Source organism: Oxyura jamaicensis, chromosome 1 (assembly GCF_011077185.1).
Source record: "Oxyura jamaicensis isolate SHBP4307 breed ruddy duck chromosome 1, BPBGC_Ojam_1.0, whole genome shotgun sequence".
Lineage (NCBI taxonomy): Eukaryota > Metazoa > Chordata > Aves > Anseriformes > Anatidae > Oxyura > Oxyura jamaicensis.
Window position 1 is genome coordinate 196,806,463 of NC_048893.1, and position 7,008 is coordinate 196,813,470.

The following is a 7,008-nucleotide window of genomic DNA, read 5'->3' on the forward strand; positions in this document are numbered from 1 at the left end:
TGTTCTTCCCCAAGTGCATCAGTGCCCGGGACAGCCAGGTTCTCCTCGGTTTGCAGGGGGGGTGTGCAGCTTTCCAGCACCCCCCGGGGGCAGCGGCTGCCCCTGTGGCCCAGGCAGTTGCAAAATTGGTGCAAGGGTCCAGCATAAAATCCTGGTTTGTTTGGGGCTGCGATTTTAGGGTACGTCCCTACAAAGGGACAGCTTGGGAACACCCTGCCCTGCGGCAAGCACGCCAGGTACAGACGGTGTGGGTACAGTCAGGGCAGGTTATTTCAAGGCCTCGGTGGATGAAGGGTCCCAAGGGGAAGCTCAGCGAGCGAGCCTGCACCCAGGTGTGGGCTGGGAACAGCTCAACAGCAAGGAAATTCCTTTTCCATCCCGCCTGCCTCCTGATTTCCCCCCTGCAGAGCTCCCCTGGCTGCTCAGATCAAGACCGGTCCCCACCAGACGCACCCAATTTGCCCTTAATTTTCCTCAAACCTTTCCTCCTTCTTTCCAAGGAGGGTGCAAGACCACACTCGCATCTCAGATTTATCAGCCCGGCCAAACAGCTCAGTTATGCTGGGTCGGTCGAGGGAGTTTGGCTGCCAGAAGGGCGCTGCCAGGGGGCTCCATGCCCAAAACCTAGGGGAAGACCCCAGGGACAACCCTGAGTTCAGCTTTTTGTTTCTGCCGTGCTCTGTTCAAGACCCGTTTGCAGGCAGAAAAGGCAACGATTGCCTAAGATACAGGCTCTGGCTCTCTTGCTTGCATGTTTTGGCTCCAGTACTGCTCTGGGCTCGAGGCTCACTTGCTGCCTTGTGTTTGTGGGCAGGGAATTAAGGCACGCACCGGAGCAATAATTGCCCAAGCTGACGATTTCACGTCTGACACACGGTTCTGCAGCGGGTCCTGGCGCTGGAGGACTTGGTTTGGGAAAACGCCTCCTGATGGAGGAGGACCCAGCCCCGTCCTCGTGCCCTGGTGGGATCGAATCGCTGCCAGCCTGGAGCAGGAGGCTTTCGGATCTCTGCCAGCCAAGGACAACTCTGGCTCTGCACCGATGCAGAAGGCACAGAACTGACCTTGTTCCAGGCCCCTTTCCATGGGGTTGTAATGCTGTGCTCTGGGAAGGAGCCCTGGGGTAAAAGTAGCATGGGAATCCCCTGACAGCCCATGCCAGGTCTGCCCTTAGAGAAAGTTTACCTTCAGTTGGAACTGGGATCACATAGTCTTGGAAAAGAGTTAAAAAATGGGGTTAAAAAAGCACTGAGGACCTTTAGTTTTACCTCCCTAAGTACCCAGGGTTTTCAGGAGCTGTCCTGGCTGCATAGTGGGAATAGCAGGCTGGCTGCAGTGCTATGAAAACGAATGCCAAGGATCCGTCCCTTGGCATGAGGCTGAGCGAAGTGGCACGGACTGTCCAGGACTTGCCCTGTAATGTCCGGGTGTCCTGGAGAGCACTTCTCCCAGTCCCAAAAAGAGCGGCAGTGAGCTGATCGCCAGCAGCATGAATGATGGGGAGGTGAGTGCTCAGCTTACTCCTTAATGCAGCAGTGTCAGATGTACCAGTGCGTCCGGGTAAAGAAGCTGTCCTAGGACAGCTACGACAGCCCGATTTCTGTGCCTTGTGCCACACACGGGAGCGATGTGGCAGAATCCCACTGTGACTCTTTCCTACAGATGATCACATACCTGTCTGCAGCCAGGTTGGCAGAAAGCTGCTTTCAGGCACCATTCACTCCTCCCAGTCTTTAGCAAGAGCCCTCAGCTGTTGGACAGCACTGCAATCCTCCAGTTTACCTGTACTGATGCTACCTGGTAAGCTAACATAACTGGTCAGCAGCAGTACTGGATAGCTGGGGTGGCCACTGCTGCATGAAGAACAGCAGTGCCTGCCTTTCCTGCTGTCAGTGGGTCTCGTGGTCTAAGAATATTCTTTGCTATTATCTTCAGTGTCTGCCTAATCTGACGCCTGGAAGTGAAATTACACAGCTCAGCCCCTGACAGGAGCTGGAGGTGTGAAGAATTTCGCCTGCCTTCACGGTGGGAAGGCAAAGGTGTTACGAGGTAGGCTGGGGGGGATCCAAGGCAGAGCATTTAACTGATTGGAAACAAATCTGAGAAAGAGAGAGAGAAAGAGGGGAGGGAAGGGAGAAAGGAAGGAAAGAAGGAAGGAAAGAAGGAAAGAAGGAGAAATAAAACCAAACAAGGAACTTAACATTGCAGGAGGGTTTGTGTTCCAAGTACATTGGGATCTGGGAATATTTCCTTCTTAACCGTTCTAAATATCAGAGCAATCTGGAAGCATTTTAACTTGGAAGCAACGCAGTGCTTTGCCCTCTCTGCTCTCATACTGCTTTCCAACTTGTGTGCTTTTTTTTGCCATGTATTTGTTTTCTCCCTCGGGACAGGTGATCCAGCTTTTCCCTGCTACTTGTGCAGTTCTCAGTGCCTGACCCCACTTCTTCAAGTAGCTCTTCTTATCCACTAAGAGCTCTTTCTAGCACAATTAGTTTTTTTGCAGTCACTTCTCCTTTTCTCAGTCTTCCACTCTAATTGTTTTTCTCCTTCTGCTTGCTCTCCTGCCATCCATGTGATTGTCTCATGCCTCCATTATGAAGTTGTATGAAATCCTCACTGAAAATTATTGTGCTGCTACAAAAGTTAAGGACTAGATTCATCCTTCAGTTCAAGTCAATGGAGGTGATGTGTAGATACATTCACCTGCTTCTTTCAGAAAGCCGTGCAGGAGCTGGGAGATGTGGCTGTGCCATGTTTTCTCCAGGGCACTGTCAGAATATTGCCAGGATATTTGCAAAAAGGAGCTAATTTAGGTTGGATATTAGGAAGAACTTCTTTACTGAACGGGTTGTTAGTCACTGGAATGGGCTGCCCAGGGAAGTGGTTGAGTCACCATCCCTGGAGGTCTTTAAAAGACGTTGAGATGTAGAGCTTAGGGAGATGGTTTAGTGGAAGATTTGTTAGCGTTAGGTTGGAGCTTGGACTCGGTGATCTTGGAGGTCTCTTCCAACCTAGACTATTCTGTGATTCTGTGATTTCTGGGGAGAGCTGAAGGCCTGGAGTCTCACGCCATCAGTCATGTCTAGGGACAGTCAGCTTCACCCATCTCCATTTCTTCTCGAGATCTGGGACAAGTGATAGGTACACTATAATTAGCTTCGTAGATGTAAACCCCAAGCTTACAACACAAATAATTTCCCTAATGCTTGAGATGCCTGTCTAGGACAGCAGCGAGTGGCCATTAATTGAGACGGTTTTACTTTCCTCCAAGGACAGGACAGAAGGACCCTTTAAGAAGCACTTTTCACCCTTGTCTCCAAAACTGTAAACTTAAACCATTTTGCATTATTTGAAGAGGGATTCTCTTTTGGCTTACAGTCATGAATGCTACTTGTTCATTTTTTTTTTATTATTATTATTTTTAGCAGGGAATAATCTCAAAATACCCTTGTGTTTGCTGATAGTTCAAGGTAAAAGAATTAACTGGAAGTTTTCCCATTTTCCAGATGCAACAACTTCCAAAATAAATATGGGATGGGTTGTGGGATAATACCATGTGAACATTTTAACACAGACAGTAATGTCCTCCAGTTGATACAAAGCTGGACTGATTCCAGGCATAAATGTTGAAGTCTTTCTTACAGGGGTACCAAGGATTACATCAAGAAAGCAAAACCATAGCATTCACCACGCTGATCCTGCAGGCTGACCCAAGAGATGACATCCTCGTCTATATTCACACTACCAGCTTCTGTAGAATTGTGCTTCGACTGTATTTCTCTCCTCTGTTCCTGGAGACAGTGATTTATTCTTTCTAAATCAGGTGACAGAATTGGCTAAATTGAGTTGTTAAAGGCTAAATTGTGCCACTGGGATTGCTGAGAGGCAGTGCATGTGGAGGCTGTTCCAGGAGCAGCCCGGAACGGGAGCTGGGACCCAAAGCAGCAGCTGCTTCTCTCCTTCTTTCCTGCTTTCCAAGAAACTGCTTTCTGTACTTCTGGTAGGAATGCCGGATCACATCTCGCATCCTCCGGGTGCCTCAGCCTGCTTGAAACTGCCCTCACCTGGATAATAAAGGCTGGGTCTCTGCCATTATTTTGCTGAAACCTTTACAAGCCATTTTTACCCCACCTGGATGGGAAAAAATAATCTTTTCTGGTGGAAAAATTCACATGCTATCAAAACATATGTCTGCCCATGCTCTCTGCAATCCCAGTGCTGTCTCTGCAGCTCTTCTCCTTTCTCCATCATCTTCCCTTCTTGATGTTTATCAAATTCAGCAGTCAGGAAAGACCTGTCCTGCATAGCTTCCCCGGCCTTCATTTCTGCATGCCAGGTGGGGGCAGCAGCCTTCAAACCTGCAGATGGTGCTTGCCTTTCTGTGAACGTGAGTGGGAAGGAGGAGAATGGGCTGGGCTCACACGCTTGGGCTCAGAGGCAGCATTAGTTGGGTCTCCACTCCTGAAGTCCAAAGCAGTGAACTACAGCTCTGGACCTCTATTGTCAAAGCTTCCTGATTGCTAATTTACTGCCCAGCTCCTTTTGGGGCCTCTTGAACGCGTTCTGAGACAAATATGCAATGGAGAGGTCCGGCCTCAAGTAGGGCAGCTACAAGCCAGTCATCACCAACTGCCCTCGGGAACAGCAGCCAGTTGCTGGCTGTGCTCTTCAGCTGCGTAGATGCAAAGCATCTTTCCCAAAGTGGGAGAGAAAAAGGAGGCAGGAATGAATGATGAAATCCTTAAGTAAAACATTTTGTTTGCTCTGCCTCTGCACCCATTTCCATCTTGTTTGAGGTTATTACTGCAACATTATTTATGCTTCAAACACAGGAAATTTTTTCAAAGTCATGAATAGCTTCATGAACTTAAGAAAAGACTCAGAAGGAGCTGTTTTTTCTCTGTTTGAAGTCCTAGCACAGTTAAAGTTTCTGTAATAAAACTGTCAGTCCATAAAGTTGGGCTGCTAAGACCACAGATGAAATGTAGTTATTCTAAAGCAACTGAGCAGCCAACAGCTCCTCTGAAAAGTAGTGATAGTTTCTAGGAACCCAGCACTTTTGAAAAGTCTTTCAATTTAATCCTGAGTTTTCCAGAGGAATAATGAACAGTAAATTTCAGTGACTTAATTTTCAAATGCTCATGTTGAAATAGCCTTAGGACTCTCTGATCACTCCTGCTGCCAGCTCTCAGACATCCCAGCAGTAAAAATCAACTGCCTAAGTAGCAGCTGCTGAATCACCGCATGTTGCAGGTCTGTATTTCCAGGAAAACTGGCTGTGATTTTAGGTTATCCCGCAATGCTGGGTTGATTAAACTGCATTGACCTTCAGCAGGACTCTGGGCATCCAAAACAGTGAGCCAGGTGAGTGGCTTGGAGGAGGCTCTTTTAGGCAAGCTGCCCCCTTTGCCTTTGTTTTCAGTCACCTTTTGTTCTGAGGCTTCTTGAAAGTTCTTCAAACTGCAAATGAAGGAAGCAGTGTTCCCATGATTCCTATTAGCTTTTCGAATTCTGGGTTTAGACCAGTAGATGTGGCTTTAGACATCCGTGTTTGGACCTCCTGTCAAAAACAACAACAGCATGAAAATTACGAAAATTGGTCGTGGATTGGGACTGCAGAGCTGCTGATCACACCGGCAGACTCTGCTTTTGGTTTCTCTCTGCTGGGCTGAGCTTTGAACGCACATGAAAAAGAATGGAGAAGTTGAAATAAGCCAGTTAAAACTCTCAAAAGAAGCGTTTTTAAACACAGAAGCATTCAGAGAACAAAACCTCCTTTTCAGCACTCCTGGCTCTTTCCTAGGGGCCGTTTCTTACATTTCTGCTAAATCAGTTGAGAAAGTCACTAAAGCATAGCAACATCGCTGTGTTCCTATGAAAAAAGCACCAAAGATCCTTGAGAAAACTCTGAACAGCGCAGAAAGCAAGAACAAATGTTTTATATATGTGGTATTGTTAAAACTCCCAAGTGGCATAAATATAATAAACAATAGTGAAGAATGGGATATTTCTGCTTGTTTCCACACACTCAAGATGACCTAACCTACCTCAGGCATGGTTCCACTTTGTGACTTGTGAGTTATTTGATCGTTCCAAACTTGTGAAAATAAACACTATTATTCTACTGTTCTGCATTGTGCATTCTTTTGTTCTCTGTAAATAGACTGAGAACTATCAAATGAAAGTAAATTATAATGAAATACAAATCAAAATACAAAGTGCAGATAAAACAAAAGCAACACATGGAAAAATGCAATAAGCGCAAAAAGAATGAAATGGCAGACTCGTCACTGAGCACAGCTCTATGCTCCAGATGACTTTGTCAGCATTTTATGGTTGAGTTCTGATCTCATTTACAGAGGTCTCCCGCCGAGACTTCCCTTGTTGTAACTCTGGCATAGCCAAGATAAAAATCTGGCATTTGAAAGTTAGGATTTTCAGAGAAACCCGTGAGAGTTGCTCAAATCCCATTGGATTTCAGTGCAGGCTGGACACCTAACTTGGTGTCTCTTTTAAAAAATCCCCTTCTCAAAGGCTATTTTAAACAGGTTATTTCTCTGTCCCTCCCACTATTATCTTCCAGAGAATAGTTTTCAGTGTTTTGTCTAGTTGTAAATAAGGGCTCTTGGTGTCATCTTCGTACCTGAGTACCTAGCTAATGTAAATTCTTTCTTGGGATTGGTTTTGCTCTTTGGGGTTGGCTAAGCTCAGAAACCCACCCATGCCTCTGTGCAGCAGTAATATCTCAAAGCCATGTTTTGTAGATCGTTTAAATATTTAAATATCAAATATTTGTCCAGCTTTGTGCACATCATGTTAAGAATTACTATTGTTTATAACATAAATGATAGGGATTTCACCACTCACTGGGTGAGTTCCTTTTACAGTCTGACGCATGTCACTGTAAGAAAGCATCTCTTGATATTTTTATAGTGTTTTTTTTTTTTAGTACTGGAAGATTTTGAAGATAGGGAGCAGAAAACTTACTCTGTTGGCCAGTTTTCA

General features: G+C 46.1%; 1 long non-coding RNA gene across 2 annotated transcripts; it reads left to right on the forward strand.

The window, feature by feature from the left end:
* Positions 1–3,037: 3,037 nt before the first annotated feature.
* LOC118168710 lies at positions 3,038–6,132 on the forward strand. Of its 2 annotated transcripts, none has more exons than XR_004751752.1 (2): positions 3,038–3,144; positions 3,636–6,132. It is a non-coding gene; the product is annotated as an uncharacterized LOC118168710 (long non-coding RNA). The 2 variants fall into 2 exon arrangements; XR_004751757.1 differs by having other exon boundaries at positions 3,648–6,132.
* Positions 6,133–7,008: the final 876 nt, after the last annotated feature.